The sequence below is a fragment of the Amblyomma mixtum genome, chromosome 2 (assembly GCF_055824585.1).
Source record: "Amblyomma mixtum isolate Tamu chromosome 2, ASM5582458v1, whole genome shotgun sequence".
NCBI lineage: Eukaryota > Metazoa > Arthropoda > Arachnida > Ixodida > Ixodidae > Amblyomma > Amblyomma mixtum.
In genome coordinates, this window is record NC_143013.1 from 110,754,755 (window position 1) to 110,778,772 (window position 24,018).

At 45.1% G+C, this 24,018-nt stretch overlaps 1 protein-coding gene across 1 annotated transcript in view; it reads right to left on the minus strand.

Moving 5' to 3' along the window:
• LOC149360567 (uncharacterized) overlaps positions 1-23,688 on the minus strand; it is a 42,458-nt gene extending 18,770 nt beyond the window's left edge. Inside the window, exon 1 of the mRNA XM_089569325.1 lies at positions 23,550-23,688. The gene's annotated coding sequence lies outside the window, so the exon portion shown is untranslated. The remainder of the gene's footprint in view (positions 1-23,549) is intronic.
• Positions 23,689-24,018: the final 330 nt, after the last annotated feature.

The following is a 24,018-nucleotide window of genomic DNA, read 5'->3' on the forward strand; positions in this document are numbered from 1 at the left end:
GGGGTTCGATTCCCGAGCTCGACCGATTTCTTACTCGGTTTTATTTGTTTATATGGCCTGATTAGAAAACTTAGTTAGGCTAATTGGGTAATTAAGCAATTAACTAAGCTCAGTTCCACTTACTTGGAGCATCACTATACGATCGCTTCAATTGGTTCCATGGTCACTAGCCAAAGTACAATTGGCCCCGTTTGAAATTCGCGCACTCGACGTCACGACCGTTTCCACCAATTAAAAAGCGTGACATTTCTGTGGACAACTGCTGCTTAGAACGATGAGACATTAAAGGCTTCCGCCTTAATACTTTTTATCAGAACATTTTTACTACGCTGCTCTAGACTTTATCGAACCTAAACGACCAATGTCATGCATGGAAGAAGTCCATTTTACAACTTTCATTGTACAGACTCCGGAGGCCAGTGAAAAGAGGGTGCAGAGTTTTAACCAAAAAGAAGGCTGTTAAAAATATGCCTAGCGTATGACAATCTATCAGGAACAAAATCACCTATCTCAAGTACAGCAGTGGCACCTTGAGGCCTTGCTTGTCTGACAAGGCGTGAAACAGCTATAAACTTGCATGTGCAGATCGATCGTGTTTTGAGATTTTATTTGAAACATATACCAAACATGATAGAAAGTTATACAGCAGGTTGGCTAGTTTAGACGGCCAGGGCGCCCTTTAGATTTGTGCTGCGGAAAAAAAAAATCAGCATATTGAAAAACTTGGTGCCAGAAGCTGATGGACTCCCCCTTGCGATAAAAGCTGAGATGTATGCGCGCACGTTTCGGGAGGTAACGTGGTTGAGAGCGCGCACCTGGGTGATCGTAAGTTGTTAAGCATGAAATGCCTTTAGCTCCTGTTGTCGGCAGTGTGGTGACGTCTCGCCGTTAACGAGAGCCAACATCCGGGCACTGAATTCCACTCATCCGGGCACTGAATTCCACACATCCGGGAGCTGAAACTAGAGCATCCGAACGCCGTACTAGATTTAACGAGACTCTCTAAGCCCTCCTACAGGACCGGCATACAAGCGCCAGTAGCTCTCCAAACGAGTTACAAAAAAATAACTGCTTCCAATGTCTTCTCAATGTTCATCGAGATATCACTCGACCTGTGCATTTGATAATGCACCGAATTATAATTTTCGATTTTTAATAACGCGTGCAAAAAGCACATACATGCCACGATACACTTCGATATCATACGTGATCTGTTAGGGACTCTAAGAGAGGGCCGCTTAGAGCAAGAGGGGAGCTCCAGGGCGAGAAGAGCTTTGGGCGGAAAAAATGCTTCCGCGCCGTCCCCAAGATGGCGTTGCGGTCCCACACTCACGGATGTAAAATACAGGCCGCTGCTGGTCTTCAGCCTTCAGCTCAAGACGTTTCCCTCTTTGGCAGGCAGATGTATACATGCTCGCGGAGTATTCGAACGCGCTACTTTTACATTCTTGTCAGGCTTGCGTCCCGTTTTGACCACGTACGCTTCTGCATCGTCCTGCATTTCAATGCCGCCACCGTCACAGCTGCTTAAGCCGAGCAATGGAGCCTGATGAAAGGAGAGGTAGGAAGCGTCTTGCGGAAAGCGATCGCTATGCGAGTGATACGCCACAGCAGAAGACGGCTCGCCCCTGCCGACAACGTCATGATTATACAGCCGCTCCCGAAAGCGACAAGGCCGCCACGGTTCGCGGCTGCCATCCTAAGCCCGCACTATTGCAGGCGATCGCATCGACGCAACAAGAAGAAAAACCTGCGAGAGACGCTGAGCTCGCTGCCCTGTTGGAAGAAGAAACGCGGTTCAAGGCGGCGGCACGACAGGTTGAAAAAGACGCCTGAGAGACACGGCGCACTGCCCAGCTAGAGGAACAGCGCCTGAAGGAGGCGCTGTTCAAAGAGACTTGCCTTTACTGGTCTCCGGAGACTTTAATACACACATGGGACACCGCGAAGGCCATTGGTTCATTCGCTTCATGAGTGACGAGTTTGCTCTATCACTGATCTCAAGTGCCAGCAAGGCTGCCTCGCGCAACCAAACTACTATTGATACAGTCTATGGGCGATACTTTGATGACTTTGATTGCATAAACTATGAGTGTTACTTCAGCCACCGCAGGCCAGAGATCGTTCGCCGCCAGATTGATGATAAAGACGACGCGTAATTACTATTGCACAAATAACCGAGGAATGAAAACAACGATTACAAAGATGAAAGGTAAACAGAAAACGGATACAGCTGACGAGGCAGGGCGGAAGAGATTCCCCAGACACGCACAGGATCCGATTGCGTCCACATAGACCAGTGCACAGTATGTGTGGTGTGTTGAACACTAGACCCATTTCAAGATTTTGACTAGCACCATGTACAACCAATGCGTTATGCCCGTAAACACTTCATGCTTACTCAACAGGAAAATGGCGCAAAAGACGTGGACAAAAGAGACAAACACGACAGGACCAGCGCCAACTTACAACTGAATTTTATTTCGCACCAAACCCGCCTTTATGTAGGCCAACACGCCCTAGCATCCGTGTAATCACGCACAGGCAGTAGAAAAGATAACTGTAAGATATCTAGCACATGAAGAGCAATAGCAACCACGTAACATACTATCATGGCTAAAAAAAAAAAAAAAAAAAAAAAAAACCCAACAAAAGTATAGCAAACAACACTAAAACGGTCATGACCAAGCAACTCTTCAACACCAAAAACGATACACACTCATGAGTGATACCAGATGACCAACAAGAAACGTGGAAAAAAGGTTTTTGGTGTTGAAGAGTTGCTTGGTCATGACCGTTTTAGTGTTGTTTGCTATACTTTTGTTGGTTTTTTTTTTTTTTTTTTTTTTTTTTAGCCATGATAGTATGTTACGTGGTTGCTATTGCGCTTCATGTGCTAGATATCTTACAGTTATCTTTTCTACTGCCTGTGCGTGATTACACGGATGCTAGGGCGTGTTGGCCTACATAAAGGCGGGTTTGGTGCGAAATAAAATTCAGTTGTAAGTTGGCGCTGGTCCTGTCGTGTTTGTCTCTTTTGTCCACGTCTTTTGCGCCATTTTCCTGTTGAATCATGAACCAACTAGCCCAAACTAGAGTTCTTCTTCATGCTTACTCTACTCTCGGTTACGGGAGAGGCAGAGATTTTTTTTCGGCACGCACTTCGCGACACCTTTTTGAGTAAATCTGCACCGTTCTTATCATTCAAAACAAGCCTGCACCCTGTCATTAGCGTTAGCACACAAGCATGCGCAGACTTTTCTCCTCCCGCAATGTAATACCGAAACTGGCAAGACTCCATCGGTAGTGTAAACAAGATCGTTTTGTGGTCATTTAAACGTCAGTAGTATAGACGTTTAAATATAGACGTTTAAATATATATAGACGTCAGTAGTATATGGTATCGCAACCTGAGCATACAAATCGATACTCACTTCAGGTAAAAAAGACTGGGCATCGATATATGCGCCGATATATCATTAATCGCTGCACTGTTGGAACGAAGCATTGAAGACGCAGAGACGCAGAGCAAGCTGTCGCTGTATGACGTCATGATTTACAGCATAATACGAGTGGCCGGCCTTCCCTATGAATGCATGAAGTACGCCGCTTGGCGAAGATGTACCCCAAAACAGGCACGCAGTGACTAAGTTCTAGAACCTTGAGGGTGACGCTATTAAAAGAGCACGCTGCTCGGAGCAATTCTCTTCGGGTGTTCTGTCCGCCTTAAGATGCCAATAATTCCACGCATTTTAATGCGCTGCAGTAAAATTTACCAGCAATAAGGTGTCTCTATTTATACACTGTGCAGTGGCCTCCGGCTGGTAGCGTTCTGCTCACCGGTCGCAACATAAATTCATTCACGCTTGAATTGCATTTCGTTTGTTAGCGCACTAATCTTGTTCGAAAATAAGTAAGTCCTTTTCGTGCTGAGCTCTTTAGGGCACATTACACACAAACTAAAATTATTGCTTCTTGCGGTAATAACAGCGTCTTTATTTGCGAGGGCGTACGCACACGGAGTGGGCGCGCTCCAAGTGCTCCTCGTAGGTGCAATGCCGTCGGCCGCGACGTCAAGGCATTAGGCATACGCCATTGGCTGGAAGGGGCTCTTATCGCCGCTTCGTTCTTGGGTTTTATCCGACTGTAGGAGACAATACGCTTCACGCCGGTTCGCGGCCTCGAAGTGATCCGTTTCTCGGGTGCAGTTGGTTTCTCAGGTGCGACAGCGCCAAATCTGGTCGACAGGTAGTATCAATTTGCTTTGAGGCGACATGGCGGTTAGGAGCCACGTCGGGGTGCGGGCGAATGCTTCTTTTGCGCAAGGTGATGAGCAGGCGTCTTTAAACCCTGCATGCCACGTACCTTGGTAAGAAAACGTGCGGCCGCCACCACCACCGAGCTCGGTGGCTGCTGTTTCTTCGGTTCAGGAATAATTTAATGCGTAAATTTTACCCACTCCACTGTGCCGCGTGAGATCCCTTTTTGAAATAGCCATGAAAACATGGATATTACTTGAGCACGCTGAGAAAAACAAGTGAAGAAGATTATATATTGAAACCTACCACTAATAAGGGAAATTTCTTACGGAACAGTAGGAATGGACTGTGTCCGGGTAGCTAGGCGTATCAAGGGAGAAGACACAGTAGAGCGGAACCTGGAATGCGCAACGTACCGAACAAAGGACGATCACACTCGCAATAAGAGCACATCCCTGCACGCACGAGTTTTATGTGCTTATGTACATAATAAATAAATATAGGAATCATATTCTTAGCATAATCCTATATATAGGAATCATATATATAGGAACTTTATTGAGATATATGGGCTTCAGATTGCGTGTGCTTGCTGAAGCGCAAGCGCTTGTTTTAGGGCACAGCTGTCACAACAAAGCGCAGTTAATACAAAGCAACCGACAGTTGGCGATAATCCTAGAATAATGAAGGGAAAAAGCTGCAAATCTATTAGTTAGGGCCCATGAACGAAATACAATGTTACAAAGGGCATTACTATCACAGAAGAGCACTGGAAATTTCATCATCCCGATACCCTACCAAAGCTTTCAGTGCTGATTTCGGAGCTCTGATACTATCCCAGCCCAACATATCTGCGGGCAGGGAATAAGATATCGTAGACTGGAAAATTATGTTCTCCTTTTCTAATAGTGTAAGCCCTGCTAACCTGATAACGCGATATGCACCATACTGACTGGTTTTTCTTTCGGAGTTTGAACTGGTTAGAATAATAGTTTTTAATCGCTACCACCTGCAAATAGAAGCCGTGGAGAACACTAACTCCTGCTTTATTCAATCTCAACTTGTTGCCAGACTTGTATGTTTATTGGATTACAAGAAAACCAGACTACAGTGTTTCTGACATCATGCTCAAGAAGTTTCAGTGCCAATGAATTTGAGCTATGCCATATCGCTATGCTCCCTCAGGGGCGTACTGAACTAATTTTGCTTTTAATCTGTGGTCAACGATGCCGCTTTCATAAATATTAAAGAAGAAGGGTAATAGCACAGAAACGTGTGGAACACCATATTGAATGTAAGAATGAGAAGTGAGCGGATATTTTATTCGTACCACTTTTTTACAGTGCGAAATATAGCTTGACAAGCAATCTTGGTGTCAGAAATGAAATACAACACTCTCCAACTTATTTAACAAAACGAAGTGTTCTACTACACTGAATTATTTCGAAAAATTAAAAAATAACCCAAATACACGTTCACTATCAACCACAATTCCGTTAATAAAATCACGGCAATCACCGAAAAGCTCTGCTGTACTATGACGGCAGCAATAATACTTTGTAGTGCTCAAAGACGAATGCTTCTAAAAAATGCTACTAATTGGTGCACAATTTTCTCACCTAAGGTGCTAATAAGCGGCAGGAGGGAGGTGGCCTGTACTTTTCTTGGTACATTACTTTCGTACTGTAATTTGCTTAAGACGCAGTCGTATGTACCCTGTCATAAAAGAACCTTTAAGGATAGGTAATGGTACTTCCTTGAATTTGTAGAAATTGCTTCGCAATTCTAATTGTGCCGTACCTACGTTTTTTGGTGTGTGGTAGTGTCCTAGCAAGTTTTCATAATTTCCCGTCGTCAAGAGATGGCAATGTAGCAGAATTGTTTAATTTCTTGCGTTGGTATGGGAAGCTAAAGTGAGGAAGTTTCTTTTTCAGAATGTAAATAGCTGATACAAATGCGCGTTAAAAGAAATTATAAAAATAAAGAAACGTACTTGGTGCAAGTACACTCCAGCCTATCATCTAAATTGGTTTCTTATTGCCTACCTATGACACAGTTCACTAGACCCCAGCCTTTTCTTGTATTGCTGCGATTAGGAATACTCAACACAAAAATATTTACCTAGCCTCAGCATGGCGGTAAGTATGAGCCTGTTTGAAGCCGTCATTATCAGCGTCTCGTTTATGCTAATTTTGAAGTCTGTTGTTTTCATGACATAGTTAAAGTATACAACCAGTTATACACTTCCTGCCTGCATTCCTAAATTGATTTTAGCGTCCTTCATGGAACCCCCCTAAAAAACCTGCAGAACTTGGCTACTAACTCGTTATAATCTTAAATGCGTCTCTGCTAACAGATATTACGAAGGAAAGTTCTGGATGAGCTTGTTTAAACGCTTGTTAGCAATAATTTTTGATCTTATGTTTCATTAGCCGTTTCTCTTTTGTGTTTGAAAGCCCATAGCACCGTAAAATAAGTCACAACCACCAGTGCTTGTTATCACTGCAGTGCTCAGGTCAATATGTGCAGGTGTTACTGCTATGTGGTCGGAACAGAACTCAGTCCAGTGCCCGCTACCTCTTGCCTTGTATAAATACGAATCACAAACTATATTCCGCAGGTCTAAAAAGCCGTCAACACCGGGTTGGCTACTTTCAGAAATGTAAATGTTCTAAGAAAGACCGTTGGCGCTTGAGGCACCAGCGGCCAGCGGTGAAGGAAGAGGCACAGCACACCCAAGACGAAGCTGACAACGCTTTGGCTTGCGCACAATAACGCTGGTCTACTGAGCAGCACCGCTCTAACAAAGGCTGTGGATCTCCATAATAACTGTTTCGTTTGCAAGTATAGTATTGCCGCCGCGGTGGCTCAGCGGTTATGGTGCTCGGCTGCTGACCCAAAAGACGCGGGTTCGATCCCGGCCGCGGCGGCTAGAATTTCTTTGCAGGAGAAATTCTAGAGGCCCGTGTACTGTGCGATGTCAGTGCACGTTAAGGAACCCCAGGTGGCCGAAATTTCCGGAGCCCTCCACTACGGCGTCTCTCATAGCCTTAGTCGCTTTGGGACGTTAAACCCCATAAACCAAACCAAACCAAGTATAGTATTAAGGTGGTGGTCATTATTAAATTGATTTGATCTGCTTTATTTGAAAAATTTCCTAGGTCAGTGTAATTTTGTTTGTATATATTTAGGAGGGCGATTAATTACAGCTTGAAAAATATCACGTTTTAGTAGTCGGCAGAAAATACACGACCCCAACCACAGTAAAAGCGCTAGCTGCTCTCTCAGCGTGCCAACGTTCTTTAACCCCCCCCCCCCCCTCCCGTCAAATGGAATAAAGTTGAAGGCCCTCAAGGACACGTCTGACTCACAGTGGTTAATATTTGTCGCTGGCAGATGTGCAGTATCAAGATACCCAGGTAGATTACAAAACTATATCGTAATAAACTCCAGTGCTTTTTGATGTTCTTTATGTTGATAGGGTGAAGATAAAGGAGGGTTTGACTTGAGAGTAAAACAAAATATTTTTATGTGCATTCTTTTCGGCAGCGAGTACAAGTACAGACTTGTTGCTATTCGAGCGTAATAATACCACCTACACTTTAAATTGTGACGGTTTCATAGGCCTCAGTCTTCCTTACAATAATTTTTTGAGTATAGATACAAGCAAACGAGTTATACTTTGCTCCTCGTTTTGCTTACTTAACAACACGTTTTCTTGTGTCGTGCTATGGTCCACAGTCCTCGCTTCTTTTCTGAGCTAATCAGCAAAAAAAAAAAGGGATCAGCAATTCTCAGTGCGGGCACGCCCACCCCTTTTTGAGGAACCACAGATGGCAATAAAAGCCTTACGAGGAGCGTGGAACAAAGATGGCATATAGCGATATTTGCGGCAGAAAGTTCCTTCAGACGCAAGGAAACGCTCGCTGGTTATGCAACAAAAACTACCGTCAAGCCTTGTACAGAGGAGATTTTGATGAAGTAATTGCAAATCAACTGAGACACAATTCACGGATCAAATGAGCTGTCAACAAGAACTTTATTAGAAAAATCAAAATACTTAGCATGAGGGCTTAACGGGAAGGGGGCTTGTGCATTTGAAGAGCGTAAATGAGCAATTTGCATAAGTGGAGTTTATTGGTGTGTTCTGTGAACGTTCCCATGCAGCAGTGACAAAGACTATGCGCACTACAATCTGGCTCAGGAATACATTGCATTTGACTTGCGCAGTAAAAATGGCGTAAGTTAAAAATCGCAGAGATCCTTGTCGTAAAGAAGAAATCCATCGCCGCAGATGTTTGCGAAGCTGTCGTAGCAGCGCTGAGGAAGGTCGTCCACAAATTCAACTTCAACCATCAAGGTACAGACTGAAAAGGGATTACCAGCAAATTAGAATGTTCAAACTGACAAAAACAAAGCTGTCACCACGAAAAGAATCGCCGCATAAGTTATATACTGTTAGCACTCAGGGTCACTTGTACGGGATTCGGAGCGGGAGAGCGGTTTGTGCTGTGTGTTATTCTAATTTTTATCTTGCCGTACAGCAAGAGGCTAAGGCCTGTGTTTCAGCTTAGGCAACCACTCTCTAGTTTTGCGCCGGAGCGCCAGAACAAATCCTATGCTTATTACTCAGTTGGGTTATATTATTCGACGTTCAGTGGATATTTTTAAAAGTTATCAAAAGATTGGATGAAGGCCTATTTGACTGGCAAAACATTATCGGCACCAAGATTTTTGCGTACAATACGTACTACCGCACTGCACGTTTTACACTAATGTTACTTGTTCTGTGGCGAACTTAAAGGAAATTTAAATTAGGCGCACTAACCTGAAATAATTGCTAAACTTGGTCAATGAGGAACAGTTTTCTCAGTGCATTCAGTTTTGTTTCCAAGGAAACTTCTGGCGCGCTAGGTCATACATTCATCGACTTGACTACCATCTCTCCTATCATCTCCCAATGTAAGAATAATTAAAGCACAGAAGAAACGATAACATAAAACTCTCTTGCTAGGAGCAATGAAAGAACTAAAGCCCCCGACGACCGATACTACTGAGGACAAAAAGCACAGAAGGAATTCTTTCCAATGGCTAGCCTCACTTCGATTGTGTCTTGGACGCCACTAAAGAGGACTAACGAACTTTTCAAAAGACCTCGGATAAGGGAATGGCTGAACTGTTATGTTTTTCATTGATTTATTTGTCAATTGCTTCTATTGCGCGCTTTTTTGATGTATGCTTTTTCAATATTTGACTTTGCTGTTTTTACTTTCGCGAACTATGAATTTTCTATTGCTCCTCGCGCACCACTTTTCAATGCATGCTCGCGGTGACCTCCCGGCCCTGGGCTCACAGGGGTTTGCTGGGAGGGTGACCGGCGGAAGGTTCCTTTAAACGATACGTCCCGATGTAGGAAAGGTGGCCGCCGCGTGACGTGGAGTGCTCTCTCGGGCAGTGTAACGATGCTGGTGACTTGACGAGTATGGCCGTCGAGCTGGTGATTATGGGACAAGCCATGCTACTGCACCAAAGCCTACCACAAGGGGTTGGGCGCGGTGTTTTCATATTGTTATCATAAGGCGGCACATGTGTTATAATAAAGCGACACAGAACACATTAGATACAAAAGTTCCACCAACGCGTATGACTCATGCGCTCTGGTCTCTCTGCCGTTTATTTCTGTCGCCTTTTCGAAATAACACCAGAGCCCACTGATCCAGAGAGAATACTTTTGCGACACCTGGGCTGTAAAAATGACACCGACAGCTGTGCACCGACACAAGTACTGTCACTGTCAGTGTTCGCGACATCATCTTATCATAGATGGGGCATTGCCAGGCGAAGGTTATTTAATTTATGAAGTGTAACGTCCCATAGCAACTCAGGCTATGTAATACACTGTATAGAAGGGCTTCGGATCATTTGTACCATCTGAGGTTCTGCAACGTGCACTGACATCGCATAGTACGTGGGCTTCTAGAATTTCGCCTCTGTCCAAATGCGACCTCCGCGGCCGGGATCGAACCCGCGTCTTTCGGGTCAGCAACCGAGCACCATAATCTCTGAGCCACCGCTCGCGGCGGTGCCAGTAGAAGGAGATGCATTCTATAGAATTTTATTCCCAGTTATTTTTCAGCAATAATTATTTAAATAAAAATTAACCAGAATCCCTATTCTGCTGTCATCGCCTGCATTAGGTGAGCCTTTGAAAATGATGCAGTTATCCTATTGCATTGGTCTGAATGACACCCCACTCTCCTTATTCTTTCCCTATTTATGCCGACACCTGCTTTGTTTTTTTACAGGGCTTTCTGCCCGGTCGGTTCTTCGAAATTTTTCCACCTTCCTATGCTGGTAGACTAGAGTATTAACCGCTGCCGCCCTACATTTGACGCAATGCGTCCCGCAAGGCGAAGCACCGCCTACGCGTGGTGACGAGATGGCGTTCGCTAAGTTACAAGCCCATGAGTGGAGCGCAAGCGCGTCTGGCTTCCGCCGGTGATCAAACGCATGAGGGGCGTTGCACACGGTCCAGGCACTATTCGCACTTCGAGTGCGCGCTGCTGTTTTTTTGGGGCACTTGGCAGACGCTATGATAATTTACGGTACGCTTGTACAATTCACTACCAGTCAATGCCCTGCATCGTATGCAACAATAAAAGGGCGAAAGAGTTATTTTTACACATTTGCAGCGCACGTTTCATAAGTGAATGATTGGTTTATTGAGTGCAGAAATCAAGGTTAGAAGATAAAAGCATTACGTGTTTGGTTTTTGTTTTGTTAACATTAATAGCGGAGTGAAATGGGCGGAGATGTAGATTATGCCTACGAGCTCTACTTCATATCCTGTACCTTACAAATTCTTGAACGACCAAGAAAAGGCCCAGGTAAGTGTAGCTAAAGAGAACAAGTGCTTTAGATGTTTTGTTTTTGATCCTTAGTATCGAAGAACCTTATAAAGTTTTACAGGCATAGTAATCATTATAACCCCGGTCCTTACGGTCTTTGTCGCCGAAGGGCAAAATGCTCACATAGCAGGTCTCGTAGTCCGTGTACCCTACCGTGATGGTAATTGGGTGGCTGTAGTCTGAAATGAAAGGCCAAAAAAGTTTAAATATTTACTTGACACATTCCTTTATAATTTCGGGCAAGGGTGGCCGTAGGTTGCTGTTCTTGCAGTACTGTTTGTAGCTTCATGATAAACAGCGGACGGAGTGTCATCAGTATTTGAGGAAAAGGGATCGCACGGGGAACGACAACGCATGCAAAGAGTGGCTATTAACCTAAAAATTACAAGACTGAGATCTCTAGACTTGGATGCGGCACGATCGCAAGTACTACATCCATGCAGCTGATTGCTTAGTACTGATGTGGGCTAGTTGGCCTTGTACGGAAAATCACATGTATTCATGCGCATGATATGGCAGGGGAACTGACATAACAAGCAGCCGTGAATTTTAACTATATCTGCACCAAACGCATATAGTTCGTTTTATGGCTGGCCGTACCCCTTCCCGCCCACTATTGTCCAAGGCTACGAATGTGCATGAAAGCAGCCAGAAATGCTGCCAAAGAAATGATAGGCGGATCAAGTCTACAGGAGGCGCAGCGCCGCGCTACTCGCAGCCAGGAAAAGGCTACTGGCACAGTGTTCTTTAAGGCGTGCGAAACTCCATTTAGTTTCTGTTTGAACTATTTCAGCGCACCTGATGAATGAAGGTGACCTGATGTTAAAAAGAAATAATAAATAATCAATATACATGCAGTGCAGTGCGGACTCTGGCGCTGGCCGAATTTTTTCAGGCACTGGAAAAGAACGCTGCTCTGTTATTAGTGGCGTTGGCTCGAATCCTATTCAGGAGTGTAGTTTTTTTCAGCTAAATATCGTTACCATGGCAGTGTGAAATGGATGGTCCGTAAGGCGATCCCACTCCATAAATCAGGCGACAAGCATTCTCCATACAACTACCGTCCTATTTCGTTCACTTGCATTCCATGCAAAATTCTTGAACACGTACTTGCCTGAAATCTTGTCAGATTTCTCGAAACTACTTTAATTTTGTTCACCATCGCAACATGGGTCCCGCAAGACACCTTCATGTGAAACACAACTAGCGTATTTTAGGCATAAGCTAAACGGTATCTTTGACCGCTCTTCACTTGCTGACTGTATATTTTTCGTTTTGTCGAAAGCGATTGATAAAGTCTGCCATAATCATGTAATGCTTAAGTCAGATCGACCTAACATTGATCTTAAATTGCTTTGCTCGAGTTTTTTCTTCTAAAACGTTCACATATTGTTTCTGCAAACGACTCAGACTCTCAGCCAAGTAGAGCACAGTCCAGCGTGCCTCGACGGTCGCTAGTCGGCCGTCTCCTTTTCTTAGTCTAAATTAGTCATCGGACCTCTATTGTGTCCTCTAACATTCAGTTATTCCCAGATGAGTGAGTGATTTTCAGGAAAATAATATGTGGCACTAAAATATCTTCTGTTCAAACAGGCCTTAACGCTATCTGTATTTTGTGCCATTCATGGTCAGTGAAATTAAGCATGGAACATGTAAATTCCTGCGTGAGTCAAGAACTTCTAAGCATCTACCTTCTTACTACTGTCCCCCTAGATCCTATCCTCGTATCAACTATCTTGGTATCCATATTACCAGCAATTTCACTTCGTTTTTACGCACTTCTTACGTAATTATTAATGCTAATCGAATGTTGAGGTATCTAAACGCAATATCGCTAATACACCTTCTTGCCTAAGACTACTGTTATACAAATCACTGCTCCGCTCAAAGCTCGAGTATAGAGCATGAGTTTGGGATACCTTGCAGGAAAACTTAGTTCGCTCACTAGAAAAGGTACAAAACAAGTCTTCTTGCTTTATTTTTTGTAATTACAAACGATCTGCCGGCATTTTTGCAGCGATATTTTTCCTAAACCTGCCATCTTTAGCATGTTGCCGCAATGCCCACAGACCCACTTCTTCACAAAACATTTCATCATTCGTCTTTTGACGACGAACTGATCTCCCGTCACCAATGCATTTCATCAGGAATAGATTATAATAGCGAAGTAATAATTTCATTATGCAGAGCCAATGCCATGTTTAAGTCAATCCTTCCGCGCACAGCTGTTTAGGGAAGTTACCTTCGCGCATCATCTGCTGCAGTGGTGAGTAAGCAGCACAAGTCCACATTAGATAACACTGTACAAGTTGGAGAACCTATTTTTTGTCTAGCGATTTCTATACTGTATGGTTCTACAATATGCATTGTATTATAGTTTATTAACCAGCAGATCTAGAACCAATTAGATATTATAAAAATAATAGGTGTAACGTTGAGAGATCGAGAGCAGGCGGAGTGGGTGAGGGAAAAAACGTGGGTTAATGACGTCTTAGTCAAAATCACGAGGAAGAAATGGGCTTGGACAGGGAATGTAATGTGTACGCAAGATAACCGCGGGCCTTACTGGTAACGGAGTGGATTTCAAGAGAAGGCAAAAGTAGCAGGGAGTAGTAGAAAGTTAGGTGGGCGGATGATAGTAAGAAGTTTGCGTGGATATGGTGGCCTCAGCTGGCAAAGGACAGGGTTAATTGGAGAGACATGGAGAGGCCTTTGCCCTGCAGTGGGCGTAGTCAGGCTGATCATAATGATGGAGAACTAGGAGCCAAAATTTTTGTACTAGCAATTTCTTTGCTGCACTGTACATTGTTTTTGTAATTCTTTATGTAACCAATTCTCTTTATAATGCCACTGGAACTAAGAGTACAGGAAATAAATACATAAGTATGACTCTCCAGTTGGTTTCCACCGGCAACAACGGGAGAATTGGCGCCGACGTCTGGATTGGCTGGACGATAGTCTAATGGAAATTTTCTACCTCTGGCCAAGACATACAGGCTGCTTTAAAAACTTCTCTCACCATCTCATCAGGACGCGTGCCTAGAATGGAAGTGGCAGGCGTGCAGTAATACGAGAAATCACGTTAGCTACCAAGCAGTGCAGTATTGACTGCATCCGCTTTGGCACCATTAATGCGAAAAATTCTATAGCGCGTCTGAAACGAAACCCCATGTACAGAACAAATGCCGTCGCATAATCGAGGTGTCGAGGCAAAGAAAAAATAAAATTTCTTCCAAGGTGCGGGAAACTGAACCCAGGATTTCAAAATTGTGATGCTGGCTCGCAACACATCGGTCACAAAACCGCTTCATTTTCTAAAACATGATTTTGTTGTGACAGTGAAATTACGTTCTATATACATTAACTGTTTATAAAGCTTTTAAGAAACGGCATGACATCTACAAAACGGCACGACAGAGCACTAGGTGGGAGCAAAGGTTGAGAACTCCAAGAAGAGGGAGTGATACTTCAGTTTGAAATTAAGTCATACACTTCCCTCAGATGAACAATCATTTAGCAGAAATGAGATTTCATTGAAAAAACTGATTGAGCGTTTGGGTCCACCATTCTAGTTATTCATATTCTTGGGAGTCCAATAAAAATAAAACATAATAAGAGGTTCATTAACAAATTGCATTCCTCTAAGGTGTCATATAGTCGAGAATTAAATTAATCCCCTTTTTCGAGGACTATTTCAAGACATCCCAAAGCAGAACTTTTTCCTGACAATTGTTGAAGCGGTGTTAAATTATTTCGGAAACCTTACAGAAGAAGCAGTGCAGAGAGGACACAAAGATTCCCCTTTCTGAAGACAAGTCTTCACGGGCGATATTTCTGTATATAAGTCGTAGAAGAAAGTCTTACTGGACGGTGATAGTAACATTTTTCGCATCCAGGTAAGGCCATCATGTTCCAACAATACGAAGTATGTCAGTGGTAAATTAATGGAAGGAACATCATTGAAATCAAGCCTGTGTACAAAGTTTTCGGGACACTAAAAATGAGAGCCATGTTGAAGAACTAACTACCCGAAAGCACACAGCGAGACAGACCTCTGACACAAACCCCCATACACACAGACAGTCAGAGAAGTTAGAGGACACCATCAACATACACAAAGCGCAGCTCATCTGCGCTGACAGGTCGCAAAAGAAAATCTCGTCGCATTGATTTCATGAAAGAACACCGCACAGTTGTAAAAACTCTGTGGAAGCGGTGAATAGAAGTCCTGGCGCAGTGAATAATCCGCAAACCATAATTTCTGTTGTTATAAAGAACTTGGAGGTGGTACCTTGCGAATATTGACAGGTGATGTGGGAAAAATGTGAGCATAGCGCTGTACAGCCGATACGCTATTTAGCGCTCTAAAATCCATCCAACGCCAGCATATTGAACTGGTGTAGATGCCCACAATCTAAACAGCAGACCGCAACTCTTGGAGTGGTTCATATTGGTACCCGAGACTGCGCCAGACTGGTCAGTTAAGACAATAACTTCATCCAGAATAGGCTTGTCTGCGCAGAGAAACCGCAGGTCATCTGCACAAGCTCACTACTTATAAAGCGGTAAACTCGTATTGCGGTACTTTAAGAGTGTCATGCTTGGCGGCTCCAAATAAGGCGCAAAGAGCAGTGGCAATAGGTCACCCTTGTTTGACAGACGAATAGATGGGCACCGATTGCGGAAGTCAGCCATTCACAATCAGCGGGTGAAACAAATATTGAAAGAAATACGCACTTCTTCGTAGCCAAGTTGAACCAACAGTAACGTGCTATAAAAGTGAGAACACAAAATCGTGCCGGACAGGAATAAATGTCTTCACAAGGTCAATTTTAAGCATTCCCAGTCGTTCCTGAGAGTTGTTACAAAACTGTAGAACTCTTCGGGGAATATATAGGGACGTTTGAACCGACCTGCCGCTCAAACAACATGTCTGATACAGACCAATGACAGTGGAGATTGCAAACTGTAGCCTATTCGCCAAATCATTAGCAAAAATCTTGTAATATATAATAGACAGAATAATGTGCTTATATCCTCTACATATTTTTTTTTTTCCTTTATCAATGCTCTTTAGCATCAACAGGCCGTGGCTTTTGTAAACACCGGTGGCGGAACTCCGACCATGAGACTAATGGCGAAAATCATAAGGTGAATTGGGCTCGGCAGGAGCTTAAAGGCCTTACGAATTCCTCAGAAAGGCCATCAGTCTCAGTTGCCTTGTAAAGTGGCAACTTTTAAATCCTCTAGTTCAGGCAAAGCTAAAGCGCCACTTATAGGTCACGCAGGGAGCCAGATGGTGGTGCCTCGCTCGAGGGTGCACCCTTTCTCCTCGATCTTGAGCGACTCAACGGCTTATTTATCGACGCCTTGCGCGCTGCTTATGCCTCGTAGGAAGAACTCCCTCAGTCTCTTCCGAAGATGTAGATATTTGTGATGTGCACGTCGCTCCGCAGCCAAACAGTTTTCGCCAAGCTGTTGAACACATCGCTGGCTTTCAGACTTCCATGGTGCACTAGCACACGCCACTGGATTTGATTGCAAGGGCGGGTCTACGCGATGCCGCAGTAGGCCCTACTCCACTGCTCGATAAATCAGCGGCACATGACAGAAGTTTCCGCTGCAGGGGAACCTGCGGACAACTCGTCGTCAGGAGGCAGCTGCCTTTCGCAATAAGGCTGAACTGCTACAAGCACGTCTGTAGCAAATGCGGCAGTAGAGATCTCGTCATCATCTTTCGACAAGGCGCCATTAACTTATCTAATAGGTGTTGCTCTTGACATGTCGCCAGTCACATCCAGTATTTCAATAGCATCCATGAAGTGGTCCTGTAGGTTTTCATGCGCTGGATGGGGGCCTGTCCCTGGCTTGTCTACGTAGGAAACAACGCACTCTTCTGTACAGTGACCAACACGTCAGAGCCTGGAATACGGCAGTGATAACGAATATCACATACTTTGTGGCACCGTAGGCACGAGGGTGGCCGTACGGGGATTAAAACCAGGCCCTAAATTTCACATAGAGTCGTAAGTTGGGGAGCATCACTGACTGTGAAAACATCAGCAAGCGTCAGCACAATATTTCGGTTCAATGTCCGCATCTGCTCAGTTACCGTGACCTGTTACAGGCGTAATTGATGGCATTGTGCCGCGTTTTTTTTTATAGCCTTCCGATTGTATGCATCAATCAGATATTCTGGAAGCCCGATGAGTTTCATCTTGACTACCCTCGGCTCCGGGTCAAATATACGGCACCGACACTTTTTTACTTGTAGTTCTCCGGTGCTAACGAATTCTGTCTTCGGTAGCACTGACTGGCAGGTTCATTCATGAGACATACCAAACTCTTCGATTCAGCTGATATCACTGAAGCCGATGATAGAACGCAGAACGTATCGAAGGTCGTGAGCACAGTAGGGACGTCCAGCAAGATCCACATTCAGAAACGCAGAATTCAAGACCACTTACCCACAGGCAGAGAGGGAGAGACTGTACGGTGCGTATTACTTCTTGCTGATGCCGCAGCAGTATCTCCACCTAGGGCCTATTCATTCTGGTCGGAGAACATTGGAAAAGTGGCCGTTCGGAATCTTTTTCCGTTATAAAACCGCCAATAAATCGCGTTGCTTCTTGGCTAAGAAAGGTGAACTAGTATATGGGTTGCCTTACGCCTGCATTCCAATAGGTAGGTGTGTCATTGGAAAGGAAGATAGAAAACAGCGAAAATTAAAAATAACAAGGAAATAAAAGTATAATTCTTTCGCATTCGAAGCACATAAGTAGTCTCAATCGCCCTGCGTAATTTTTTTAGACCTCGACGTAGCATTGTTGCATCTGTGAAGACAGTAAAGACAACGTGGAAGCTTGACGGATGCGCAATAAAATTTGCACTTTATATTTTTGCTGGCGTTACACGATCCATATCACCAGGTTTGGAGCAAGCACTAAGGCCTAGGCCTCGTATCTTGGCAACATGTTAATATATCTTCGCACTGCTTCTCTTTCGCGTATATATGTGTGTAGATTATTTGTTGCAGAAACTACGAATTTCATTTTTGTAGCGATAGCTACACTACACCAGCCGCTTCGCCAGGTGAGCGTGGCTGCGCGCTGAGCCGTGGCACGACCGTACCGCCAGCTGTGCGCACGTGCGAAGTGACGTCTAGCCCGCAGCTGGTGTGCGCGCCGCGCGCCTCGCGGCTGCGCCGACGGCGGAGCAGACGCCGTCCGCCTCGTCAGTTGTGCGCATGCGTAGAATGACGTAAGAGCACGCAGCTGATGTGCGCGCCGCGCGCCTGCATAACGCTACCATTTCGAGACTTCAGCGTGGCGGCCAGTGGATCGTCACGTGGTTGGTCACGTGGTGCGGAGCAGCTGCCGGCGACGCGGCGCGCCAGTGAAACCGAGTGGATGAGGAGCGGAGAGAGGGAAAGTGTGAACCCATGTCCAGGGACGAAGATCACGAAAGAACGCCCAACGAGACGCAGCGGCGAAAGACTGACTGCAATTCGACTGAGCGAATTCCACTCGGCCAGCTGTGGCTATGGCGTCACTCCAGGTTTAACCGGAGCTAAACCACAGCCATTTTTTTCTCGATTTTTTTTTCTGGTGAATGCGACCTGCCTAGCAGTCTAAAGAAAATAATACTAGGGTGAATGTGTGCGCCAGAAGGACGCCAAAACTTATATGTCAAGATGCTGACCAGCTTGCGTTACTTAACACATTGCAAAGCAGGAAACTTCTGCGATTGATGTGGTTTGGAACATAACGACCAAGAAGTTGCCGCATTTCTGTTTACCTTTGTCTATAACGACGATAGCCTTGCCGGAAACATTGGGATTAGACCATGTGTAATCGTAGGTAACGAATGCTCTGTATAAAAAAGACGACAAAACAAATGTTACGGCGCTGTTGTACCTACTGAGAACATTTTTGCTTCCTCGCATTCGTTCTAAATAATTCAATCCAACAGATTTTCTGCGCTGTCATTTGCAACAACGGAAATGAGTATGGGTGTGTCAATATCAAACCTTTTCTGTACGAATGTGAATTGTTAGATTTGATCGTCAGTAACGGAGCTGGGATGATTCTTTTAAGATTGAAATTTTCATTTTTCGTCCTAAAATGCTGATACCTTTCGCATATATTATAGCAGGCATTCCCCCTGTAACAGCATGGTGTGCGTCAAAATCATCTGAGGTGGAAGCAATCTTGTTCGGTAAGCGTAATGAGTTTCATAATCACAAAGTGTGCTCAAGAAACAGAAAACAGTCCAAGTTGAAGCATTGTCTTTGTATCACCAACAGTAAAGAAATGACAACTTTTAGTAAGAGAAAAGGCTGCAGATAAATAAAAAAAAACGCGAAGCGAAAATGTTGTCTCGTAGGAAATAGAGAGTAATATAAAATTTGAAGCCTACTAGATGGTTCCCGCCGTTATTAAGTAGCTCTCTGGTGAAGTCGGAGTTACTTTGGTCATGAACAGCAGATTGAATGGCTGCAAATGCTGGCTCAGGAAGAGAGTAGAGTGATGGGGCGGGCGGGACTACAAGCACGGTTACCTCTGTTTGAAATATCAGAGAATCTATTTGTGTCTTTTTTCTAATCTTTTCAAATGTCACAATCTACTGGTGGCTGAGCTTTACAAATAAAAATTTAGTGCGCTAAATCCTGCGTACAAGAATTATTTTGTTGGGTGCGGGTTCGATCCCAGTAGTGGCGACCGAATTCCGATGAAGGCAAAATTCTAGAGGCCCGTGTACTGTGCGATGTCAGTGCATGTTAAAGAACCCCAGGTGGTGAAAATTTTTGGAGCCCTTCACTACGGCGCCCCTCATAGCCTTAGCCTCAAGAAAGGAGAAGTGGATAGTGCAGATACCATACTCCGCAAAGCTTATAAGACTGCCCTGCATCTACCAATGACCACCTCCAACAAAAAACTTGGAATTCACAACACCTTCGAAGAGATCAAAGAAGCCCAACTGGTCACGCAGTTAGATAGGCTCCAGCAGACTCCTACGGGGCGCTCGCTCCTTAGGCGACTGGGGCTAGGCCGAACTGCGGAATTCGAGAATTGTACTGCGAGCATACCGGACGCAATTCGCCAGACGCTAAAGGTTCGCTCCCTTCCCCGGAACATGGGCCCCAACTTGCATGCGGCCCGTAGGGCAGCCCGGGCGAGGTATGTACAACAAAATCTAGCTACAAAATCCACAACGGTATACACGGACGCGGCTCCGTATACAGGAAGCTCACATAACAGCACAGTGGCGGTAGTTATTGATTCGAACTTAAAGGAATTAGCTAGCGCCTCAGTGAGGGATTGCACGGTAACCGAAGGGGAGGAGCTGGCCGTAGCTCTAGCGGCGGTAGCCGGTTATCGAAGCAACATGTCCCTTACCATCCTTACAGATTCGAGAGAAGCGGGCCGTAACTACATGAACGGCCGCATAGGTCGCGCCGCGCTCCGGCGCCTCCAGAGCGCGACCCCACCAAAAGTCACACACAGCATTTACTGGGTGCCAGGACACACCGACATAGCCGGGAACGAACGCGCCGACGAGGTAGCTCGAGGGTATACGAGCCGAGCTTCCTCCCAATCGGACGATCTACCCGACCGAGTCAGCCCTACGTACTCAGGCATTCTCAACTACTATAAGGGGGTACGGATCCGCTATCCGCCGCCTCATCCTGATCTAAATCAACTAGAGGCAGTGTATTGGCGAAGATTGCAGACAGGAACATTCCCAAACCTGCATATCCTTAGCAAGATTTACCCGACGCAATATCGGGACACTTGCCCGTGGTGTGGTAGCAAACCATCGTTGTACCACATCACGTGGGAATGCAGTAAAAACGACAACTTTCGCAAAGACCCGAGTGCAGAACAGTGGGAGAGCCGGCTCTCCAGCGGCGATCTGGGTTGCCAACAAGGTCTTATCCAGCACGCCCAACGAGCAGCGAAGCTCAGCGGAGCCCTGGAATAGGGGCACCGACCCTGTGAGAAGAAGGAAGATGGACCTCTTCTTTCTCGTCTGCTACTAGCACCTTTCTAGAGCAATTAAAGTCTTTCCTACCTACCTACCTACCTAGTCGCTTTGGGACGTTAAACCCCAATAAACGAAAACAATAATTATTTTGTACTGAAGATAGTAATGGTTTTGTTTATTGGGGTTTAACGTACCGAAGCAACTCAGGCTATGAGGGACGCCGTAGTGAAGGGCTCCGGAAATTTCGACCCCCTGGGGTTCTTTAACGTGCACTGACATCGCACAGCAAACGGGCCTCTAGAATTTCGCCTTCAAGAAATTCAGCCGCCGCGGCCGGGATCGAACCCGCGTGTTACGGGTCAGCAGCTGAGCGCCATAACCACTGAGCCACCGCGGCGGGGCACAAGACTGTAATAATGATATACTCTGAAATATGGTATGCAAAACTTTGTGGGGCAAATATGCTCATGATCTTATTATCTGTAGAGAAGTGTACCCAGTAGGGTGGCACTATCAGCAGTCTGTAAATAATAAAGCCAGAGTTTATTGGAAGAAAAAAATTCGAATGATTGATTTATTTTATTTCTTTATAGATGAAACACTGCGGACATGTTATATACGTCCAAGCAGGAGAGGAACTGCATAAAAATATGCCAGTGATGGTAGCACCAGGCAATAGAAAAATTGGAAAGTGTCATCATCAGCGAGCTTAACGCGAACGCCCGATTGCGCATCTTTCACTGATATTAAAGCCCCTGAGCGCTGGGTGCTGAGTCCGAGACCATGTTGCACGGTGTGTTTGTGGACGTTGGAGACAGCTCGTGGCCTGCTTTCACGCTCAGACGCAGCGGCCGAAGCCCGACGGCGCTAATATCAGTGGAAGACACGCGCTCGAGCGTTCATTTTATGCTTGCTGACGCATGTATGTCCATTTGTACGATGTATACCATATAGGAACTCCTATAGTAAATACATAGTACAATACTAAACAATAAAATATTACTGCCGAAGAATGCAATGAGAGTACAGAAAACACCTGCCGAGCTAATAGCACGTCAGTCAACGAGGGTGAAAAAACTGGGAATTGTTTCGTAGAGCGCTCGATTCTGTAGTGTTCTTTTAAGTGCGCGCAAAAAGTGGTTGAAAACTAGGTCTATGTTCTGGCCTTCCGTACTGCTCTGGGCCGGCGAATTAACGCGATCATACACCGATGCACCTTCCGTTCCATTGATATCATGGACCTAAGGCAGGCATTGAGATATCCACATGCTGCTGAAGAAAACTGACTACTTGAAAACAGGTTCGACAATATTGCCATCATTGCTCGTACTAAAGGGCAGCTTCTAGAGGCCCGTGTACTGTGCGATGTCAGTGCACGTTAAGAAACCCCAGGAATTTCCGGAGCCCTTCATTACGGCGTCCCTCATAGCCTGAGTCGCTTTGGGACGTTAAACCCCATAAACTAAACCAAACATAAAGGACAGCGTCTTTTTTGGGTATCCAGGGATTTGCATATATCTCTGGTGCGCCATTTTCAGTGCTCTTATCTTGAGTCAGCATAATTTCCAGTCTGACAGCGTTTCGTTATGAAGGAAACAATTTTAAATGTTCTTATTTCGTGGCCTCTATAGAGGCTATTTTTCAGGCCAACCTGGTGTGACGTTCGCCCTGATTTTGCGAGAGGAAAGAAAAATTGTTATTTTTTAACCTATAACTGCCAAATAAGGATTAAAATTATTAATGCGCACAACAATCGAGCCCCTTCATCATGCAGACGACAGGTTTTGTGACAGCATCCATGACGTCAATTGTCGGTCCAGCTTGACGTCAGAGGTAGCACGAAGCGCAGTTTTTGTTCTGACTTCCCGGCTTTTAAGGTTTGTACTTCAGTTACTTTGATGGTTTGATTTGGTTTATGGGGTTTAACGTCCCAAAGCGACTCAGGCTATGAGAGAGACGCCGTAGTGGAGGGCTCCGGAAATTTCGACCACCTGGGGTTCTTTAACGTGCACTGACATCGCACGGTACACTTTGAACAAACACTCTATTTCCGTAAGAACAGGAGGGTCCCAAGAATATAATACGGTTGCTAATTGGAAATCTTCGAATATCTTCCAGAGCTGCACTCCCTATTTGTCCTGTATCAAAATCGCAACTCCAAGTTGCAGTTAACCCTGTCAACTAATCATTTCCAGTCATTCTAGGTGGAAAAACCACGCGCGTGTTGCCACTATTTACGGAGGAAATGAGGTTGCTGACATATTCGTTATGCTCTGACATGATAAGTACGCCACGAAGTCCGTAAAATGCTGAACATACAGTAACCGGGGTGAGTTTTGTCGTCACTGATATTTTAATCTGAGAGTAGGAATCCATATACTTTAATTGCCCTTACTCTTGAGTTCCATTGAGTCCTTTGAAGTGGGCCACGTATGACGCTGTTTTGTCCTCCAGATTCATGTCGGTCCTGGTACCGGTCATGCAAATCAAGGACGGGTCTTCCAAGGAGGAGTACATTGCAGTAGCCAGACGCACAGCCTCTACCAGCTGGGAAATGAACACAAGATTCAAAATTTTTCGATAAATCCACAGGCCTCTGCCACCTTTTAACTAGCATGCGGTCGCAAAAAAAAACAAACAAAAAACATGTGGTTGCAAAGCGACATCGCGGCACGAGGCCCTCTAATGGACGGATGGAAAACTTTATTGAGCAAGTGAGTTTGGACCGTACAAGGTCTCAGGGCCACCGCACAGCCCTCACATTACGCGCATGTGTCCAGGCCACGTAGGGCCACGGCACTGGCACCCCGGTTCACACAGCGAAGTTGCGCGTCCGGGTCCTGCGACGCAAGGAGGGCCTCCCA